This window comes from Anser anser (genome assembly GCF_964211835.1).
Source record: "Anser anser genome assembly, chromosome: 1".
Classification (NCBI taxonomy): domain Eukaryota; kingdom Metazoa; phylum Chordata; class Aves; order Anseriformes; family Anatidae; genus Anser; species Anser anser.
Genome location: NC_139720.1, coordinates 114,090,057 through 114,114,065, shown reverse-complemented (window position 1 = coordinate 114,114,065; position 24,009 = coordinate 114,090,057). Strand labels below are relative to the sequence as shown.

Here is a 24,009-nt window from a genome sequence, read left to right as displayed (position 1 = left end):
ATTTGATAACTGTTAATTCTTCATGTACTTGGCTCCCTCCAATGAACACACTACTTTTCTCTGATAAGGAATTCATATTGTTAAACTCTACATGAACTCAAAAAATATTAATGTGTAAATGCTTACCAGCAAATACGAACAGCAAATGTCAGAGAAAATTTAATAATTGAGCATAATAAAATAAGCTTGTTTTTGGAATCTTGCTTTATATGTTTCTGAAAGAACAATCACTCTTACAAAATCTAAGTCAGGAATGAAATGTAGTGTATGGCTAATTAGGAAAGGATCGATGGATTTAGCAAAGCCATAGTAGTTCTTCTGAAGAAACAGTAGTTTAAAACAGTGTTGATTTAACAGTGTGCTTGGTTTATCTGCCTGTCTGCCTTGTGAGGGACAGAATATTTAATACAATGCTGTGGTAAAGATTTGACCTTGATGAGAGGTATGGTTGGTCAACTGATCTCTTGTGTGAGGCTCCGAGTGAGGAAAGATGTTGATCTGAAATGAATGCTGACAAAACCTTTGTGTCACTGTAGCCTACCATGACATACTTCATCTACACAAATGACTTCACATTTGTTATGTTAGAAATGGTTTATAACATTAAAATACATGAATAGTACTATTCTTTGTCTGTCTATCTAAATGAATCAATGATGACTCAATTAGCTCCAGCCTACCCCTGCTTCCTGTGAAGGAGCAAAGGAAAAGAGAAGCGGCAGCAACTCCACAGCCAGGCACATACTGAGGAACACAGCTCATGGGTACGTCTGAAGAAAATGAAGTGAGAAAAGAAAGAAAAAAGGAAAGAAAGGAAGGAAGGAAGGAAGGAAGGAAGGAAGGAAGGAAGAAAAAAGAAAGAAAAAAGAAAGAAAAAAGAAAGAAAGAAAGAAAGAGGAAAGAAAAAGAAAGAAAGAAAGAAAGAAAGAAGAAAGAAAGAGAAAGGAAAGAAAGAAAGAAAGAGAAAGAAAGAAAGAAAGAAAGAAGAGAAAGAAAGAAAGAAAGAAAGAAAGAAAGAAAGAAAGAAAAGAAGGAGAGAAGAGAAGAAGGAAGGAAGGAAGGAAAGGAAGGAAGGAAGGAAGGAAGGAAGGAAGGAGAGGAAGAAAAGGAAAGAAAGAAAGAAAGAAAAAGAAAGAAAGGAAAAAAAGAAAGAGAGAAAGAATGAAAGGAAGAGAGAGAGAGAAAGAAAGAGAGAAAGAATGAGAGGAAAGAAAGTATCACAAAACTGGAGCAGTTAAAACAGGGAATTGACACAGGGTATACTGTAAGACACAGGTGTTCAGATACTGAAATAAAGGGCGAGAAGGAGGCAGAAAGGTCAGAAACCTTAGAGGGATTAGCAGAGGAGAAAATGGTTGCGTGTATGGGCTGTGCAGAGGATGGGACTGGCAAAGAAGGCAATGGAGAGAAGAGCAAATATAAAGGTGACCTCAGCTGATCATCTGTTTGTCAAATTCAGAAGTTCCATTGCAAATTATGGACAAATTCTTGAAAGATGACCCCATCATTTTCTAGCATGGAAAGCGATAGGCAAGTGGTGGGCCACTATTCCACCTTTAATTAGAGAAAAGCTTGACAAACTCTCTGCAGCAAAACATGCTTTCATTTGCTAGAAAACCAGCTCCACCTTCCTGATAAGGCCTGCCTCATCTATTCTATGCCAGGGCTGCGGAGGATCCTGTCTTCATGTTGATCCTGCAGGAAGTCCGGCAGAAACCTGAGGCCAGTGAAGATGAAACTCACTTCCATCCCATCCCATCCCATCCCATCCCATCCCATCCCATCCCATCCCATCCCATCCCATCCCATCCCATCCCATCCCATCCCATATCCCATATCCCATATCCCATATCCTCCTCTCTCTTAGCCTGCTCATTGTATGCCTTCAGAAATGTCTCACTTATGTCTCTCCTATTTTTGTTTTCATGGTAGGATGAGCAGAACTACCATCACTGTGACATTTGTGCCACATTGTGCTTTCCTTCTCAGCAGGAACTGTGTGTTATTCCAGTTACTTTAAAGATGTCCTGTGCTGTTTAAATGGCATGCACCAGTACTGCAACATACAGAAACTTCCACTCTCTTTTCAGTTTTCTTGGATCAGGTTGAAACAGTAAGTCAGAACATTTTTTTACTATTCCTTTTCTCTTGTTGAAGAGTCAGTTTGCAGTCTCTTTTTTTTTTTTTCCCCAGCAATACAATGAAGAAACAGGTGGCAAATATCAGGACAAAGTCTGAAAAATGCGGTCCAAATGAAATCTTCTTTCCTGTAACATCTCATGGTATCTGTGGACTATAAAATTTAATCAGATGATGAAGAAGAGATGGCAAACTTTGCATTTGACATGATCTCTCTTTGTATTTTCCTTCTAATTATTTCCATATGCATCTCATCTGAAAAAGTATTTTTCATCTGTTTCTTCATCCTGAATAGCCCTATACTATTCTTGAATAAGGGTGAGACAGCCTTAGCCAAAATCTTCTCTGTGGGAATGCAGCGCTGAAAAGCACTTCATTTAGCTGTGAAGTGAGAATAGTGGGGACAGGCTAGACCTAGTTTTAGGGTGGCTGTCCACATTTTCTGTTTATGAGTGTGAAATCCAGGATAATAGCATATGCTTGACTTCAGAACCCCTTCAGCATGTCAAGGTGTGTTATTCTTAATTGCAGCCCATGTCTACCTTCCTTTTTTCTTCTGGTGAGGAGCTATTCATAGAATTTCTGAATAGTAGCAAATATTGCATGTTAAACACAACAAGAATAGGTTACCACTGGCAACTCTCTTATAGCTGCTTCAGACTTCAGTCTTCTGCAGGGTCGTAACATCTGCTATGCATTTATAGAATTCCTACTAATATATTAAAAAGAGTAGATTTATTATGTGAGTGTCAAATTCTGGAGATTTTTCCACGTGCTGAAACTGGTCAGTGGGTTATCCTGAAAAAGCTAAATATAGCTATTTCTATATGTTTTGCATATAACATCTTGCTCAGTACTGCTATTTTGATCACTCAGCTCAAACCAGACTCCACAGCAAACAATGGAAAATCTCCCTTTGTTTGTAGGACTGGGCCTCAAGGCTTATTTCAGTCCCAGTGAAACCATGTGCAAGGAAATTTACTCCTGTGCATGCTTCTAGAACCAGAATACAAGCTGGTAGGAAAGGTTTCAAGGGAACTTGCCCAAGTCTTAAAAACAGATTTTTTTTTCTTTTTTAGTGAGAATGAACCAACTTTTGGAAAGCATTTATAACGAGAAAAGTTATTGAGGTACAGTCTAGATTCTCTGGTCAGACCTTAAGCTGAGCATCTTAGAGCTGCCTGGTAATTCAGGGTGTCAGCTGAAATGAAGAATGCGATGTACATCTTGCAAGCCCGCTGGATGCATTTTGTATGAAATCCCTTGCTGGGCAGGAGCAGAAGCTGTCTCTGCAGCACTGTGATCAGACCAATTGTGATTTAGGTGAATGAGGAGCAAGAAACCAAACTCCCGTTCCCCACATCCTGAAGATGTGCTGTGAGTGACAGGCTTCTGGCTACTTTGACAGAGCATCCTCTTCCCACTAGCTCATCATGGAAGTCTCAGCTCTTTTTGTCTCCTAAAAAATGTCTGTGGGATGGGAAAATAGCTTCCCGTTTTTGCACTGGTCACAACCCTTAGTGAAATCAGCAAGGGCTGGTAATGCAGATTTCTTGTGCCTCTTCTGTTATGATCTTTATTTGCCTAGTGGGTGGATGGTGATGACATTTCCCTACAGGAAAATATTAACTGCATAACCTTTTCCCTCTCTCAGCTCATCATCGTCATCGTCATTAGCATTGTCAGACGTCAAGTGCCCCGGTTTGAAGTCAGCAGATACTCCTCCTGTCTGGGCCAGCAGCACTGCCAGCAACGCCCTGGTGATCCTAGCCTCCTGAGTGCCACTCTTTGTGAGACTGCTAGCCATGTTTGACAAAAAAAATAAATGTTTTTCATGTACAACTAAGAAAACTTTTGGTCAAGATAAACAGCTTCCCCCCCACCCCCCACCCCCCGCTTGCCTGCTGCCAGGAAGCTCTAAATACAGTCTCTGTAGTAGTCTTTTTTTTTTTTTTAATAACTTCACATTGGAGCTCGGTCTTGAACTCTAAGCCAGAAAGTCTAAGCTGTGTTGGAACTGCTGAAAGGCCACAGACCTTGCTAAAAGTTCAGGTATTTCAAAGCCCTAAGAACACATGTTATCATTTACATCACACATTTAAAGAGAGAAACTCTGCTGATGCCTTCTCTCTCCCTCTGATAAGACCATCTTTGCCCAGTGAAAAATTATCTGAAAAATAGTCTTTCGTGCTTTGTTCCCACCAAGACTTTATCAACCGCAGCAGTGTGTGGTGAATCTCATGGCAGCCAGTTCTTCTGTCATTACAAAGGCAGTAGCATTCTGGCCTGTGCATTTGCAGGAGGAAAGGTGAAGAGCCAAGCAGAGCACTGACTTCTGTTCTTAAAAAGCTGAACAGAACCAAGTCCCTTTGTGATCTTTGCAGCCTGGTTCATGAATTCTTAGTGCTAGTAAAAATGAAGAGCATGAAATGCAGCTTTGCTGATCAGCTCACATGTTTGGGTGTATACAGAAGGGTATAACACATGTTGAAAGGAAGATCAACTTAGCTGTACTGGAATGTGTGTGCAGAACTATTTTTTAGCTTTTTTTTTTTTTAAATTCAAACATTTTTATGTGGATTACGAAAAGATAAGAAAGGGCTGTAGCAGTGTTGGCAAAAGGCAGAGGTAATGGACTGAGTTGTGTATAATTTCTGGTGGTGCTAAGAGCGCAGATTGCCCCATCATGGCTATAAGAAGACAACAGGGCCTGGAAAACAGCAGAGAATCTGGATGTGAAAACGAGAAAGGGAGGCAAGATGTAGTTACAAAAGGTAGGGAGACAGACAGGGGACAATACTTAGATGCTGGTCAGGGGCTTGTGAGAGGAGGAGCAGAGGAAATGGATGCAAGGGCTGGAATGATGGAGGTGAAGTAGCTGGTGGTAACAGGAGCAGCTATGAAAACACAAGTGTGATAAGAAGGGGAAGGAGGGCTAGGAACAAACATTCAAGCATTAAAGAGGAGGCAAATAGGTAATAATATCTCTAAAAATATAGTTGGGAAATCAGTTCATGAGGAGTCCTCTTTTTTTCTTTTAAAGTTAGTTACTATTAACAGATGTTGAATAATGTTGCACAATGCCCAGATGTATTTGGTTTCCTCCATCCTATTCCTGGCATAAAATGTTTACTTCATAGTGTGAGAAAAAGCTACTTTGCTATCATCATATGTCAGGAAAGAGCACTAGAAATGTTTCCCTATGAGGGTGCTAGGGATGCTCTCCTCTCACCTGCATTGTTCTGTGATCCCTGTTCATACCAGAACCAGGTACTTCTGCGATTTTATATGACTGCCTTTCCTAGGATTTTCATCTATAGAGATATCTTCTAATAGAAACCTCTGAAGTCTCACCTGCTGTTATAGATCATCCTGGTAACAACAGGATTTCTTGCAGGTGCGCTGTTTCTCAGAGACATTTCAGTCCCACAGTGTATGCACAGCAGCCACCATATGTAAAGCTACCCAGAGGAAGACCTCTGGTGGATTTCCTTTCCCTAACCTTGTCCATAGAGTGAGGGCCCTAAGGCTGAGCCAGGATTGTGCCTTCCAGCTGGAGGTGTTTTGCTTTGTTCAACAAAGCAAGTGCTTAGAGCAAGGAAGGATACAGCTCTGCCAAATGTATGTGGTGGAACTGGGCTCCCCACTTTCCTGATCCTCTGCTCTGTCTGATGCTACACGGAATTAATCACACTTCATGTAGTGTCTTACACTTAAAAACACTGTCTTCCATATTTACACTGAGAATCAAGCATAAAAAAAAATAATGAAGAGGAAAAAAAAAAAGAAAAAAAAAGAGGGAACTATAGTTAGCCTTTGCACATGCCTCATGGTGTTTCCCTTTGCCCAGCCATTCAGTTAAAAAATAAAGGAGTACATGAGAGTTGGCAGATGGTTCCTGGAGTGAAGGCTAGGACAGAAATTAGTGGGAAGAAAGCTTGGACAAAGTAAGTGCCAGACAGGAGAAGTACAAGAAAATCTCATGTTTTGAAACTCTTAGTGAATTCTCAAAGGCTCTGTGCAGGTTTTCTTTGTCAGGTTGGGTAATTATCTCCCAAAGCACTCATCAAGTTGCACTATAATAGCACTGCCTTCTGGGGAAAGCCCAGGTGAACTTTTTCTTGGGAAGGGGCATAAAAATGCTTCTAACATCATGCTTAGATTCAAGGATAGCAACAAACGCTGGTCTTGTGGAAACATTTTATTTTAATTCCACAATATCCTCTTACGTAAACACTGAAACACATTGAATCAATTTTTCAAACAAACTTGTAAAATCAGAAAATACACTAGCCTCTGATAGGCAGCAGCATTAATTACCATGAGCACAAAGAGGCATTTAAACATTGAAGCATTTTGGCAAAAATACAAATGACTTATTTTCCTTCCATGCCCTTGAAAATAGCTTTTCTAAACTCTGAGCTTCCTATGATGGAGAGTTCACCATTAATCACCTTTATGACATCTCGTATGTAGGCTGTGGATAAATCCATGGGCCCTAATCAACCACTTTCCTGAGGAAATTGGCCAAATCCCGACTCTTTGAGGAGGGAGGCGGGGGATGAATCACAACAACTTTGCTATTCAGACAAATCTCTTTTCAAGTGCCCTTAAAGCTTTTTTTCATATACAGTGAAGACAGCCACACAGGAAACAATAATAGTTTAATCTCTTGAAAAATTTCCTTCCTGCACTGCAGCAGCCTTTCAGACAGGTAGTCAAAGCACGCCAAAGAAAATTAGCAACAGCCGATGCCAAGAGCAGGCTGTTACATTAGCCTTTTAGCTCTGTCCCTTTCCCTTCCATGTGAGCAGAGAACAAGAAACTACTCATCTCCCTGACTAAACACCCTCTGAGCTACATTTTGCTGTGCATTAGTAACACTTACGGGCCTTGGGAACTGATAATGGAGAAGAGAAGACACAGAGGGATGGGTCCTGCAAACACTTACTGTAGTACCTCTACCATGAATAGCCTCACTGATTCACATCCCTGGCCTACAAAGAGAACTGTGTTTGTAGCCTCCCACACACGTGCATACTTACTTGTAAGTACTTGCAGGATTTTTACAAGTTGTCCACTGCGGGATTTTTTTTTTCTTCTTCTGAGTTTTTCTTCTTCCTGACTTGAAACTCTCCGTTGTTTAATAGTGAGTAAGGAGGAAGAGAAAAAATCCTTGTGATGTAGAGCTGGGTATGAGTCAGGGTAAGGCATCACAACATAGAATTTTTTTTCTGCTTTGCCTTTTTTTTTTTTTTTTTTTTTTTTTTTTTTACACGCAGCAGGCTCTGCATTCTTAATTATCAATTAGTACTGCGGTAGCATAACAGGTTAGCATGGGCCCTCAGGTACAGAATGAAATGAGACATTGCCTCTGGCCAAAAGCTAGCTCTTGCCCTTATCCATGTAGACTGGTGGCTGATAAAATTACATTGTCCATGATCTTGATGATAGTATCACTGTTTGAACCAGACTCCAGTGTTTACACCTCTATAGTACTGTTTAGGGAGGTATGAAAAAAAATAGTTAATATGTAGCAATCTGTACATACTTGGGACTGTCAGAGCATAAAATGATAGCAGAAAAAAGCTAGGATGGTGGGAAAAAATGCATTATATTTTAAATGTGCTGCATTGCAAACTCTGTAATGTTAAAGTAAAGCATTTGACTGCTTTCAGCACACAGCTTTCATTTTAAGTCAGCTCTGTGTTACTCAGACTGTTATTAGACTTTTATAACATCTTTATGTACAAACAGTTTTGTTTTGAGTTCATATTAAAAAAGCAGAAAAGCACACTTGCTGAATCATTTTCTAGAAATAATTGCAATGTGCAAGAAAAGTGCCTGCTTGTTTTATGGGAAATAGAAAAAAGAGAGCTAAATCCTGTTCCCAGAAAAAATGGGGTTGTAAATTGAAGAGAAGCACATTGGAGCAGCAGGAAAGACCTTTGGAAAAAGTGAAAGGCCAAGCTAACCAGTGTGGCAATAGGAGATGCAACAGCCACTTCTCTCTCCTGTGACTTTCTCTGGAGCAGCGAAAGAGGTAAAATTTGGCACGTTCCATGAGCCAGCTTCAAGCTGTCCATCTCACCAAGACATAGTATGCTCTTTGGTACTGTTTTGAAGAAGGCTAGAACACCTCAGCTATGCTAGGCCTACTTAGGTGTCAGATCAGTAAAATCATGGGTCGATCTTGAGTTCACCGCTGGCCAAGTTTTCCTCTTCACTTCTGTCCTTTGGAGGCTGCCCCCAGTCCAGGGTCTTTTTTGGTTTTCACATGATTTTCTAAAAAGAACAGATTTGTAGTTAGTGCATCACCAGTATCCAGGGATACCTTGGGTTGTCAAACCATCGTATCTCAAGAACAGAGTGAAGAAAACCAACTCCTGCTGTAAATCAAAGGATTAACATTGTACTGCTAGGAACTTTGCTTCAATTTCTTCACCACACCACATGCTGAGTAGCTGTTAATTGCACTTAGTGACAAGATTCTCCTTGATATTTGCTAGGCACAAGGATGAATCCTTGTTACTGAGTGCAAAACCCAGCAGTCCCATGTCACATTTTCAAGCCAGTACAACAAGCTCTGCGTGTGCCATTGGAAGAAATGAGAAAGAGTCTTTGTTTCTTCAGCATCAGTATGCATAACAGTGGCTTCACATCTGTGCACTTTCTGCATATTTTAATTACATAATGGCATCAGTGAAAGATCTACATGTACTTGTTATTTTTCCCATAATGTGTCTAATTGTACTTCAGTTATGTTATGGAAACAGTATACACTTGCAGTGACAAACTTGACACAAATCAGATGACATGAGATATTTTCCATCGGTATTTTTAATGCTTCCTGTTAATAGAACAAAGTGTTATAAAACTATACTTGTTTTTCCTGAGCTGTACTTTCTTCTCTTTAAAAAAAGGACATCGGCTTGATTTTGCAAAACAATAAGAAGAGAGTAAATAGCTATATTGGCCATGTCTTAAAGAAAAAAAACCTTTCCAAAGAGAGATGGCTTTTTCTTCCCAGAAAGAAAATGTCCTGCTGAGCAGGGGCCGGATCCAATGCCCACAGAAGTCAGTGGAAGAACTCCCACTGATGACAGTGGGTGTTGGATGAAGTCCCATCTCATTCTCATGTTTAAACACTGAAAAATGAGTTGCCAAGTTCTAATGAGTACAGTGAAAGCCTTGTGTTATATAAGTTAGTTACAATAGATTATTGCAACCATTAAGAAAAGATGATTATTTTTATTAAAAGCATATTTTTGTTGGTTCCTTTCAAGCTGTTCCCAAAGCCTACACATATCTTTCTTCACTTTGCTTTTCTGAATCTCTGTTTTATAAACAAAACACAAACAAAAACATGATTTCCTGTTGGTTGTTGCAGAAAGACTGTGGATTTGTTCTTTACATGGGAAAACGTTCGGTTGCTGAACACATGCGACAGCACATGGCCTTGTTCAAACATCCTATCAAATTAAAAGCAGATTCTAGCTCTAATGTTCCAGATGAAGGGCATGGGTCTGGGACAGGCACTCTCATGAAATTGCATTGCATTTAAGAGGACAGTGATCAAAGCACTGCACCTCGTACAATGAGTGAGTGGCGAATCTGTCTTATCTGAGCAGCAAGGAATAATTATAAAGAATCATTTGATCTTCCGCTAAGATAATCCTCACAATTATGATGCTGATTGAACAGGTTCTTCTGTTTCAGGAAAGTCAACATGTATACTCAGTGCCGCAATGTACTTACCAGATGTTATTAAAATGGCATCCTGACACCTCAGTAATTGACATCTTCTCAGTGTATGTTTTTGCTGATCACTCCCTGCTCAGACTTGTGCCATCCTGACAACAAGTGAGATGCTTTCTGCAGATCCAGGGTGGGCAATCCTAAACTCTCAGTTGCTCTGTTTGTCTGGGTATGACAAAGGCAGTTCAAGTGCCTGGTTAATGCGACTGAAATCAAGTGAATAGACCAGACCTTTGCCCTCAGTATGTGCTTGTCTTTTGAAATACAGTTAACTTTTGCAAGCTATAGCTTGACTTCACGGATATATTATGAAACAGAAAACTTAAAAATAGAATTCACCTCTGCTGTTAACAAGTTTTGACCTTTGCTCACATTTGTTGGGGAAAGTAGCTCATAGTACCAATTAACATGAATTATTAACTCCTACATTAATAATTAATTTATTAGAGGGCTAAAGGCATCAGTCTTTGCCAGCTAACACTATTGAGAGAAAATGAAGAGAACAACACAGCCCTAATTATAACAGCCTAATGAGGATGTCTGGAAGATCTGATGTGATTCAGTCACTCTAAATGCTCTTTATTTCCTCTCTGAAACCACACTGGGTGCAAAGAATCAGGCAGTTAACTACAGTTCCTGTAGTGCAGGGTTTCTTCCTACTTTCCGAAGAGAGGAAGCCCACTAAGGAGAGCTCAATTTAGATATTATTAAGGACTGACGAAGGATGCCATCGCCTAAACAATATGAATGCTGTCTCTCTCAGTAATGAACTGTTCTAGCAGTGTCTGAATCACTAATGGCTTGAATGGGCTGCTAAGAAAAATCCTCTGTCTCAGAATTGTGCTGTGCAGTGATTTCTTGATTTCACAGGATCCTTGCTTTGTAAGCTGTGTTTGGTCTTGAACTACGAATGTTGACTGTAATGTGGTGGCACTGCTTGAGTTCTCTCTACACATCTCAGAATGCAACAGCAAGAACAATGAAGTCTAGTATAGCTAATCAAGAAACTTTCATCCGACAGAAAACTGTTGAGTTGTTTCCCTGCACAGATACTGGTGCTTCTAGTCCATCCTGTCCCCAGCTGTCTCAGGCAATCATGTCACATTTCTTGTTTGTGGAACTAGTCACATTTCTTTCCTCTCCCACTGCTCTCTGACACTAAGAAACTTTCCTGAGATTCTTTGCTTAAACACAGTCTTTGCTAGTTCACATTTTCTCTTTTTTGTGCCAACATTGTTCATTAACATACAGATTTTTTTTTGCTCCTCCTCATGAAGTTTATGGACAACATCTATAGGACTGTGCAATGTTCATTTAGTTATATTGTAAAGTTGAGGTCTCTTTAAATCTGCACTTGTTTCCCAGGCTCTCAGTCATCTTGATCATCTTGACAATGTTTCTTTGCATATATTCTGGTCTGAGTTCATATTTAATCTTCACTTTGCACATTCTCTTTGAGACCTGTTCATACTTTCAGATATCTCTTCAGATATGGGAGTGGCAACCATGACATAAGACTGTGTCATGTACTGCTGCCCTTGTGAGACGTTGGAATTGTTTTCTTCAAAAATAGATGGCTGAATTAAAAATGTAGGGTAAACTCACACCTTTAATCCTCTCCATGAGCCTTTTCTTTTCTTTTTTTTTTTTTTTCTTTTGTCTTTTGGTCGAAGATGTTTTCAGTTTAAAAACTGCTGGACTATGCAATAATACTTCACTTTCTTTTGGGCCTTGGTCCATAAACATATCACAAAGGTTTGCTGAACAAATAAGCAGTACTAGAATGACTTAGAATGACTAAGATGAACATTAAATTAATCAGACAACGCTCTTGGAGGAAATTGCCACTAATTTCAGCTTTTTCATCTCCCAGAAATCAATTATTATTATGTTTATTGATATTGTACTTGTCACTACTTTCAGTATTTTTGCTGTGGTGACAGAGTCTGAGAGAAGAAATAGGTGAGGAAAGATATAGTAAACCACTTACAGTCTCTTCCTAAGGCATAAGAACTTGGTAAGTAGCTATGTGTGAATCAATAGATTAGAGTAATAGGAAATATGGGAAAGTTTTACAAATGCATGCATCTTTTTGATGAAAAAAGTTTACCCAGCACTACTCACAAGTTCTTTGGAATGCAGCTAGGACTTAAAGATGTTTGTGACACATCAGAAAATGTTTATAAATTCCACTGAATTTAGCAGATGAAAGATAAAGAAAGTCATAAACTGCTTTTTTTTTTTTTTTCTGAGCAGAGAGAGTTTTAGTGTTTAAATGCCTCATTGAAGGACTTCACAAATACTTCCCTTCCCAAATATGAATAAAATTATTCATGAAATAAGTATAAGGTGCTGAAACTTCAGTTTGATAAATATGACAATAATGTAACTCTGAAAATGGGATGATAAATATGCCAGGGCAAAATACAGCATCAGTGGCAACCAAAGGAAAGGTGGTTTCTAAAGTCCTTGTGTCAGGTCCTCTGCTGAGGATTCTTCAATCACTAGTGGTGCCAGTTTTGGGCCGCATGATGACAAAGTCATGTTGCAATGCACCTCCTTTTTATCTCCATAAACTCCACAATGGCAGAACATGATGGATGCTGTGTACTCCATGCAGGGAGTTAAGCTAACTCATCCAAGTGTTTCTCTTCTGAAAATATAACATTTTCCATCAGAAATCTGTTGGACATGCTGAGGAAATCTATTGGACTTGCTTACTCTATAAACTGTGTAAAAAGCATCAGACTTTGGCATTTTGAAATTAGGACTAATTTCATTTATGTTTGTAGGATTCAGGACAAAGAGTTAGTGTTACAATATTAAAGTCGTGACTTCTCATTAAATCAGGCTTCCTATCTTGCAACCACTATGTTCAGCTTTGGAGTTCAAGAATAAATTTGATTTAAATCATAAAATATAGAAAATATTTCTACAGTTACAAACTAATAATAACCATTACTATGGCAGCCACTGAATGCTCCTATGAATCTTATTAATGAAATACCAGTATTGGAACCCTCCAATCACAACACAAGAGTCAACGCTTAACCTTTCTACAGGATAAAAAGGTAACTAAGGCCTGCTGCAAGTGAAGATGCACCTCTATTAGATTTAGAAATTGTCATTCAATTAAACTATTTTTTTTGTGGTTTTAACAACATTAAATGTGTGCCACATTGGCACTGGCAGGCATATATTCTTTTTTATCTGTATAATATTTAATTTGGAGCATCCCCATGCTGTGTGACTGAGATGTGAGAAGTGAAGAAGGGATTATGGGCTCCTTATGATTATGACACAGCCTTCTGCTAACAGGGCTATATGGCTTCTGGGACCCAGACAAGTATCTTTTGTCTAGCACTTCTGCACTGCATGTTGTAGGCATTAGCTTGATGAATACCGGCACCTTGTTTTCATGGGTTGAGTCAACATGCCCAAGGAGACCAAGCTCCTTACCAGTGTGGCAGGTCAGACAAATGTGTGCTCACGTGAAATCAAGATAAAATTAATCACCATCTAATAGATGGATTTCTGCTTCTCATTATCACATTTATGCTGTTCCTTCAGATGAAATGAATGTGATATTTCATATTGAGAGGAGGATGAGTCCTTCTATCTTGTAGTTAGTGCACTTGCAAAGACATAGGTTCATTTTCTTATTATACAACTTCTTAATTTGTTTTGTGCCTTTGAACAAGACTATTTCTTTCATAGATAATTCAGAAAGGCATTCCAGGGGGAAAGTTTATCACCAGTTTTCCTATGCTCAGTGGAAAGGGGTACCTCTGCAGTGGGATGCAAATGTTCGGTGGGCTGAGTTATTTGCTAGGGTCTTGTCTCTCTTAATTATAAAGGAAGCACAATGCAAGTATGCTCCTAACTTAGGCAACCTGCTGTGAATCCTGGAAATCATTTCTGTGTAGGAGATGTAGAAGATGCAAGTTGAGAGAAAATGACTTTGAGAGAAAAGGACTTTGTACCAAAGTCCTGACTGTAAAGACACACACTTTGGAAACTTTCTCTATCATTACTATGTGGTTGGGAAGCACATAACAGGGCATAGATCTCTTTCCTCCCGTTTCCAGTGTTTTGCGTATTTTGACTTGACACTGAGCTCTGTAAAAAACATGCAGACTCAATTAAACATACTTTACTGTCCAAAGTAGTTATATCCTTGATGGCCATTTTCTCTGGACAGCACTAATTTATTTGCAAGTTATCCAGAGACCCTGCCATTCCTGCACATATCGGCATAGGTGCACCAGTGAAAGGACTAGCCTTATGTAAGTTTTTCAAGACTGTTCACATCTCTCACAAAGTACTTCATAATACTGATAGGAACCCTGAAGGCAGGGTTGTAAAACCACATTTTAAAACATATGCTGAAATATTATAGGCAATCTTAGAGTAACAATTGTTTGGCTGAAATTCTCCTTCCTTGTATTGTCTACTATGAAGCCTGACGTTGCTGTTGGAACAGATTTTGCTTCTGTGGGTAGAAGTTAATCAAGTGACTGAATCTCAGGCTTCTGATGTGAGAAATAACTTTCAAAAATAGTTATTTATGCATTTCTCTTAGAGGTAATTATTTTTAGGCATTGACATTTTCTTAAGATGGAAAGTCCTCTTAGCTTCATTTGTAACCTAGACCTAACCTGGTGACTAGCCAGCTGTGCAGTTTAAGTTGGCATTACCTAATAGGGGTGTACCTCATGAGTCAAACAAATGGCTTTTTCCCTCTGCCATCAAATGCTAAACCTCCCTACATTTGTTTTAGAATAGATGGATCCTGGATAATTAACACTCTGGACTTGTACATACAGTAGATGAGGGAAGAATTTAATTTTTAAAATAAATTATGTGAAGACCTGTCAAAGAGTTGGGAACAATTTAGGCAGTGTACCTTCAATATACTGAAGCCCTGGATGCATGGATCTAGCCCTGAGCACTGAATGCTCCTCACTGAAGCCACTACCACTAAAAGAGAGGGGAGGAACTTTGTACAGTTACTTCCTTTCTTTCTGTTCTGATGCAGTTCAAAATTTCAGGAGGACTGATGAAAAATTGTCTTTCCTTTCAGATTTCTCTTGAAGTCTAATCTTCCTTTATGGCATCTCTTCTCTTAGGAATAATACTATCCTGCATTAAGCTCTTTCTACCCTTCTGGATAGAATCTCAGATTATGTCCTCCCTCAGAATCATTTCTACTCTACTCACTCTCTATCCTTTCCTCATTCCCTAGTTTTGATCTTTGTTTAGATATTTCACTCTTTGCGTAATAAATAAATAAATAAATAAATAAATAAAAGTCTACTCTCTTTTAAAGGAAGCATTATTTCATTGACAAGGCAATATTTTTGTCTTGTAAAATACAGGTAAAATAAAAAGGAAAAATTATTAGTCAAAGAGTTTTGTGTGTACTTTAGACCCATGGGAAGACTCTATAGAAAATACTGTATTTTCCAAAGAATCTTATAAATTTGAAACAATAACATTTTTGCAGTTAGTGCTTAAGATAAATTGTCAAAAAACCCTCACCCTTACGCCCTTCAAATATATGACAGACTCCCGAGGTCCTTATGAAGTGTCTTCACTCTACTTTTCAAGGGATGGCCCCTAAATATTCAATAGAATGTCCCCATGAGGAATGATTATCCTGAAAAATTCAGTAGAAAAAATAGCATGAAGGAGAACAAAAACATTGGAAGCTGATGAAATTGAATATGGATCAATTACTGATAAATCCTGGGAAGAAAAGTATTTCTGTCCACATTTTCTACTTCAGACATGTATGTGGATGAAGAACACTGTGAACAAAAGCAGTAGAAGATGACTTTGCTAAAATAAAACTGAATGGAATTAAATCACATAGGAAGAAGGGCTGGTGAAGCAAGAAGATGTTTTGTTTCTAAAATCTCCAAATCTTGACTTTTATTTGGTCATAATTGAAGCCAAGAGGAGAAGAAAAATAAATAAATAAATAAATAAAAGGACAAGAGAAGAAAAAAGGAGATATTATATGGTTGCTGTGATCTACCACTTTTTTTTTTGGACTTGCTCTGATGTTATAATACATGAGCAGAGAAGCAGCCATTATCCAAAATATGGTAGGAAATGTCATCTAATCACCTGTAAGAGACCTGAGCAAAATAATGATTAAAAAGTAGTAGATTAGTCCAGCTTGGCCATTCTTATATATCTTACTCAGTATTTACAACATAGCACCTCAACTGTCTAAACAATGAATCATTACAGGACTTCACATCACTGTTAGAAGTGGATAACAACTAAAAAACAAGCTTAATGGTGTCTCTGATGCTTGCAAGACAATACTTGTAAAGAGAAGTAATATATTGTAGAGAAGAGTTGTCTTCTTGTTGGATCTCTAGATCTTAGCCATGAAATAAGAACATTAGTAGGCCGTTCTGTATGGAAAGTTAAAGGGGGAAAGGGAGAGGTTTTTTTTTGTTGTTGTTTTGTTTTTTCCCCCCTATTAAATGTAATAGCAATATTGAATAGTTAAATGCCAGACTTTAAAGCCATTTTCTTTACTCATCAAAATGTCCTGATTTGTTGGCTCATAGATGTCTCAGAGAACAGCAATAGTTGCTAACAGAAGAATATGGTGTATATTTTTTTTCCACTAAATTAAAATCTGAGCATAGTATAAGCCATTAAGAGGAACAGAGAAGAAAGCTGTCTTTTTAGGCAGAACTGAATGCTATGCCAGCCACATGCCAGGGAGAATGAACATTTTCATGTATGCTGTCTTAGAACAAGCTAAGTGCATGTAAAGAGTTGTCATTCAATCACCTTATGGCAATCCACATCAGTTTCTAAAAAAACCAATAACACCAGAACTAAGGAATTGTAGAGGGATATTGAGGGGCTAGGGAAGATGTTTAAATTAAGGAAGCTCTGTAAGAGCAAATAGTAGGAGTAAATTATCCCCCATTCTTGGTGAGAAGACCAGATTCCAAAATTCTGGAGAAACACTAAAATTAAGGAAATTTTCTGACCTTTGCCCGCTGGAGGAAGACCCCACACATAGCTTGCAGACTACATTTTGGAGAGGAGCACCAAAACAGCTTCCCAGGCCCCAGAAGGTTGAAGCAGGGTTCCTTTGCTAGCCAACGTAGGTCCTCCCATGCGTGTTTTGACGCGGTGGAGGGTGGCGGGTGTGTGTTTTGGGCTCCTTCAGCACTGGCCTCCCAGTGGACAGTTCCCCACTGCCATGGCCATGGGAGGCCAGTTGGTGGCCCTTGACCAACTGTGCTCGGTGGCACAGGCAGAACGACAAGGCGCACCACAGTGAAAGGCAAAAGGAGCAGGCAAAGGCAATTCCACCAGTCTGAGCTTCTTTTGTGTGGGTGAAGCAGGGAGAGAAATAAGATAGAGACCACAAGCACAAAGCTGGACTTAAGTTTGTGAGGAAAAGTCAGAGGGACAAGTGCTGCAAGTTATGGGTGAAAACTAAGCTGCGTGGTTACACACTAAGTTAGAAACATCTTACCATTAAGAGGGCATGATGCTTGAGAAGAGTTGCAAGGAAGTACGAACGTTTTGAGGGGAAGTTTTTTTATGAGAAGGATGAAGACACAGTAGATGGGATCTTTTGTATGAGATATCACTTCATATTAATTCATGAACTTAGTATCATGAACCCTGATTCAATATTCTTGTCACTGTGAGGATGGGGAGCACTGTTCTAATGGCTTGACTTAGAAAAGCTGGGGTGAGGGCAGGTCTTAATCTCTACTTTCTTCAGTAAGTGTTAGGAGTGTTGGCATCTTCTGTGGAAATGCACTGGAGCTAGAGAAAAAAAAGTCAAGCTTACATCAGGAGCTCCACCTTTGCTATATGCAGTCTCAGCACAGACACCCTCCTGTACTGGGTGCACATAGGGAGCCGCATGTACTTTTCTGTAAAAATCCAGACCCATTTTACCACCTATAGTAGCTCAAGTACTCTTCATTACAGACCCATTTTAAATTTCCTTGGAGAGTGGGGTCATCTTTCTAAATGAATCCTCATAACAAACTACGAAATCCCTTCAGTCACTGCACACTGCCAGGCTGTGCCTTGATTCACTCTTTCCAATACCTGCTTCGGCTTTCACCCCAATCCCCATATGATTAGGATGCACATAGAGCAGAAGGCCAGCTGCATGTCAATACTGCAGTCATACTCACTCTCTTTTCCTTTCTGGCTCTGAAATCTTTATTGAATTTTCATTCATCATTATGAGGGATTCCTTCAGCACTGGAAAGGTGTCATTTAGACGTGAGCATATTCAGGCAAAGCAGCTTAAACTCTTAATTTATTGCTTGTTAAACACACCAGCTTTGCTATCAGGGTCACTTCTGCTGAGGTAGTACTGACTAGCTCTCAGAAAAGGCTAGTGTAGGAGCCAGGAGTGGAAAGCATGAAAATGTAAAAGGCTGTGGGCCTTATCTCCTGACTGTGGAGGTGGGTATACACAGTGACTGGGTGTAGAACAGCACTAGACCACACTGGTAGCTTTCACACCCTGTTTCTGTTGTAAGGGCATGACTGTGGAAGGAAGCCCACCTCTAGCTCAAGTGTCAACTTGCAATCAGAGCAACCTTCAAAAATTAGCTCTGGTAAGAAACAACTGTATGCTTTGCCACTGTAAGTTTACTTCTGGCACACACATGGCACACATGAAAATATTTCATGAAACTCCCAATAATTTTTTGGAGACTCTTCCTTAAAAGTATGGTGAATACCCCAGCTTTCATTATTATTATTATTATTATTATTATTATTATTATTATTATTATTTGATAGAGAGTCCCTGGAAATGATCAAAGTTTCCTGAAGCTCTTCACTTTTGGACAAAGAACAAATTTTATTTATTTTCTTCGTTATCTTCTTTTGGATGAAGAACAAAATCTTCGTATAACTTCCTCAGGCAGAAACCACGTCTGACAAGAAATGCTGCTGTCTTTTATGGGTGTTCCTTGACAGTGGTGGCCAGGGTGCTGAATAAAGGACATTTCTCAATTCCAGTACCCATCTGTGGCTACTACAGCGTTGGAGGAACAGTCCTATGAGTATATTTAACCATTTATTTTCCTTGTCACATCACTTCAGAGAAGTTTTGCTTATTGTTGGTTTGATTTGGGTGTGTGTCTGCATTTTATTAGTTTCTCCCTTTTTTGATTTGAAAAATGGAGCTAAGGAGTAGTTTTAAAATAAGTGATATGAGACTGGCACAGGAAAGAGTCACTCACTGCATTTTACTTTTGGTTTTGCTTCCCCTGGAAATGCAAGTGAAATCAGGAGATGTTATGAGAGTTTCTTTATTTTCGTCAAAAATGACATGAGTTAATTATAAACAGAAGTAAACTGTCAGTCCAGGTTGAAAGATATGAAAATGCAAGCTTCAGGCAAAAACACTAAAAAGTGAACTGTTTTTAATGTCCAGTTTTGAAATAAAAAACTACTATTAGCAACATATATGACTCGTGTTTCTTATTTTAAGAGATGACTTTACCCTGACAGCATCCATTTAATTTCAAAAATCATTAATGAAATTAAAAAGAACAACCTGTTTTAAGAAAGTGTACTCTAATGCACTGCTTTTCATTATAAGTTTATAGCTCTACAGTAAGTTTGTTTTGCACTGCGCAGACCCCTGCTTGACACTTGAACTGTGGCAAAGGTTTTTGAGTTTATGGTGCCCTGTTCCCTAGCCAGAGGTTACTGCTGTCACAGGGTCATTTGCCTGAGTCAGAAAAAAACATTACAGATGCTTTGTGAAATTTCTTCAGATATTTCCTTCTAATGACCACTTATAGTTTTCTTTTTCAAGGTATTGTGTCTATCTCCCTCTTCCTTTCAAAGAGACCTTTGCATCATTCTGGGGTCAGTAAATGAATGTGGAACCTTTGCTTCTTTGGATGTTTAAAAATCCTGCAGGTGATTGCTCTCCCAGCTCTGGCAGTCTCCTAATTCAGGCTTTACATACACACGCTGACACACACACAGACAGAAACACACACACACACACACAAATTGATCCTCTTCTTCAATGTCATAAATTTTAATGTAGTTTAACATACTGAGTTGTCACCAATTTGATTTTCTGGGTCAAAGAGTTCAGCCTCCTTTAATCACTGTGTCCATAGCTCTCCATTACACTCAATAAGCTCTTCTGTGCAATTTAAACTGTGCACCATTAAGTTACAATCTTTGCCTTAGCTTTCCCTCCAGAGTTTCCTTGGATGAACTTATTACAAGTTTCTGCTTAAGGCTTTAAGGAGCTTTCTTCAGCCAATTTATGGTAAATTTGATGCTGTTTAAATATTTGCATTGACTATGAAGTAATCCCATGCTTCTAACAGGAATTTGGATGTCAGCTAACAATACGTGATCCTGCTGTTTCCACAGTTGTCTGTAGTTGTTGTTGTTTGGTTGGTAGTTTGGTTGTTTTTTTTTCCCCAGACATCTCCTTTATGCAGTTCTGCCAACCCCCTGGATTCTTGACTCAAAGATTCTCTGAAGCAAAGACTATATAGCAGAAATAGACTGTAAAAGTAAGTAGCTGAAGAAATAGACTGTGCCAAAGACACTGGCTATGTCCATGTTACAATGCTGTGATCTTCCAGCTACTTTACAGTTTCTAAAGTAAAATGCAGTGAGTGACTCTTTCCTGTGCCAGTCTCATATCACTTATTTTAAAACTACTCCTTAGCTCCATTTTTCAAATCAAAAAAGGGAGAAACTAATAAAATGCAGACACACACCCAAATCAAACCAACAATAAGCAAAACTTCTCTGAAGTGATGTGACAAGGAAAATAAATGGTTAAATATACTCATAGGACTGTTCCTCCAACGCTGTAGTAGCCACAGATGGGTACTGGAATTGAGAAATGTCCTTTATTCAGCACCCTGGCCACCACTGTCAAGGAACACCCATAAAAGACAGCAGCATTTCCTGTCAGACATGGTTTCTGCCTGAGGAAGTTACACGAAAATTTTGTTCTTCATCCAAAAGAAGAAAGTAGATACTTTAGGAACACTAGAAAAAAAGACAATGGAAAGGGGACAGTGACTTTTTTTTTTTTTAATCTGCTTTTGCTCCATGACAGTTATGCAGAGGATCATGTGGAGAAGGAAGGGATTTGTACACATAATGCTGTATTTGACTTTCACAGGAACTAGTCAGCATGGGAAATATTTGTAAGGTTTATTTTTTATTTTTTAAAAATCAATGATTTAGAATGGGTAACCTTCCCATATAACTTTCAAAAACACACCAAACATGCCAGTTTTATACATTTCATTGGGAATCAAACAATAATCCCTGAAAATTTTAGGGAGTCTTATCTTCTTGAAGAAAACAGCAAAACTTCCGATGCTGTTAGGAGGTATAGACTCCCTTGTTTAATGAACAAGGCAAGGAACAAAATACATGATATAATTTTCCAGCTGTCCAGCCATATCATTCTAAAGTAATGTTTTCATCATTTTTAACTAGTATGATACCCTGGAATTTAGAATACAAATAAGATTTCTGTGATATGGAGTCCAAACCCCACACATAACAGCACAGTATATCTTCATTAACAAGAAACATTTCTATTGATTTCATTTTGCAATGTTTCATATTACACATAACAAATATGTATGGTCACCTAAATGAATTATTGCAATTCAATTTGGAATGATTGCATAAGGTTATTGTATTATCTCTAGGATGCCTTAGTCTCTGGGTGTCAAAACTGTTTTTATTTAATGGAATAACATGGGAAAGTTAATCAGAGTAGGTTAACCTCTATGGAACTCAAGGTCACAAACGCTCAGTCTCAGCTGTAAATGGGGAGCTTCCATTATTTATTTTTTTTACATTTTTTTAAACTTGGAAAAAATACCTATGCAAGAGTAAAAGACAATGTGGGAATTCTTAAGAGACTCAGTCCTGACAAAAGCCTCATTGGGCTTTCCAGCAGGAAATCTTTTTTCCACAGAAATATCCTGTGAGGCAATTACTATTAAAAAAGAAAAATCTGTACAACAATCAAGTATCTCCTAGGAAATCTCTTTATTTGGCATCTGTTTGAAGTTTTACATTGCTATAAATGAAATGATTATTTTTAAGAAGACCTTTGGTGTTATGTTAAGATTACAATATACATAGCTGGTCTTCTAATTGTTTCACTATCACTTTGCTTTTCATTCTTTGTCCTATTTACTTCATCTATCTTTCTCTCTCACAACAGGCTAATATTTTGAAATTGAGTCAGAAATTGCTTTTTGTCTCCTTGTGTCTGCACTGTGCTTAGTACAGCCTGTCTAGGTAAGGCCTGGTACGACTGCTGGAGAAGAAAGATGCATGAGCAACTCTGGAGTCAAGTGTGTACATCAGGAGTAAAGCAATTCTATAAAGAAAATAAATTGCCCATTTCAGGGACCGTAAGAAATAAATCTGATCTGCAGATTTCTTGAAGGGTGTATTTCCTTTGCAACTATTTATCACCATGCCAGTGTTAGAAGGCATCAAAACATATTAAATACATTCCATATTTAACAGGTCTGCTCCATCACAGGAGCGGAGGGTTGGTAGGATCCTTCTGGATCCAGTGGGTTGAGAAGCTACTGTGCAAGTTAGTTAGCTTTGGACTTGCCTCCCCACACTCTGGCTGAGAGTTGGGTGATGAGTCTAAGCCAGTCTTCCTGGCTCATTTATAGCCACCAGTGAGAGAGGGCTTAATGTGGAATGTATTTCTCTTTGTGTAGAAACGTCCATAATAGGACATTTTGTTCCTATCCTCACAGGCCACAGAATCCTTCCCAGTATCCTCTCTAAAAGGAAAGACCTTTCATCTGAAGATAATGGGCCACAGGAAGAGAAGTGACCAAGGGTTCCTTCAACTCTGCATTTAAAACTCGCCATGATCTGGCTGGTCTGTGTGAACAGAGGCAAGTCCCACTCCGGTCTGAATCTAGTGAGGGTCTTGTTCTTTCTCCTGAATAATGTCCATAGTGTTACTGGGCATGTCAACCCCTGTGCTAATTGGTAACAGGGGAGGCAAGAAACTAAAAGATCATTTGAAAAACAGCCTACCAGCTGAGACAGGTGTCCACAATCTTTAGTGCCTTTGCTACTATCCAGTCTTTTCCATAACATCATTCCTTTGGCTTTTCATACTGGCGGGATAGTGATGGGCAGAAAGGACCACACAAAAAAGTTGCTCTCTGTTCTTCCATGTAACAATTTCTTTCAGGCAAATCATTTCACACTGGTCTGTACACTAAATCTGACTCTGCTGCCCAGAACATCACCATCACCATAGTGGGACAGGGCAAAGGTTTATCTGAGCTTGGTATTTTGCCTTTGAGAGTGAACAGTAGCAAACTTTTATGTAAGGACATCAGAGAGAGTGGACAGATGAGGTAATCCTTCTATGGCATATATATCCTTCTATCTTCTGGGATGACCCTGCCTCTCCCTATCCAGACCAACCAACTGGGGTTGCCCAGCACAGAGTTTGCTGAATGAAAACCAACAAAGTGCTTCTTGTTTAGGCTCAGCTGCTGTGCCTGCCAAATGTGCAGCTGCAGTACAGCCTCCCCTCTCCAAAGCCACAGAGTTTTGGGTAACCATCAATACTGAGTCCTCAGCTGATGACAATAAATAGACACAGAATCCCTGAGCTCTCTTGCAAACAAAAAAGAGCTGCCGCATGTCACTGTCATGCAACAAATGATTTCCGTTCACCCAGAGGTTTGACTGAATTTCAATCACGGGCTTAAAGAGTCAGCCTTGGTTTACTCAGGGGAATGAGACTGTTTTCAGTGGTCAGCAAAAGAAAGGCCTGGACTGTTCATTAGTATTTTAAAAAGCCAAACACCAAAATGACATAATGAATGATACATCGTTTCTGCTGCCTCTACATTAAGGCAAACCAATCAGGAGTTTTATAGCTGAGGTTCAGTTAAAGGAAAGCTCCCTCAGATCCCAGCAGTGATCAAGTTTCTTTCCCCTAGAACTGATGGCCGGATCCTCCACTGGTTATCTTCACTCTGGCTGCCTAGAAGCTGGTGTTTCTCTGAGAAGCCTTTGAATTCTGTACTGGCA

The 24,009-nt window shown here is 39.1% G+C and overlaps 1 long non-coding RNA gene across 1 annotated transcript; it reads left to right on the top strand.

The window, feature by feature from the left end:
* Positions 1-2,017: 2,017 nt before the first annotated feature.
* LOC310892824 lies at positions 2,018-3,990 on the top strand. Its single transcript, XR_014578495.1, has 2 exons — positions 2,018-2,113; positions 3,794-3,990. It is a non-coding gene; the product is annotated as an uncharacterized lncRNA (long non-coding RNA).
* The last annotated feature ends 20,019 nt before the right edge of the window (positions 3,991-24,009 follow it).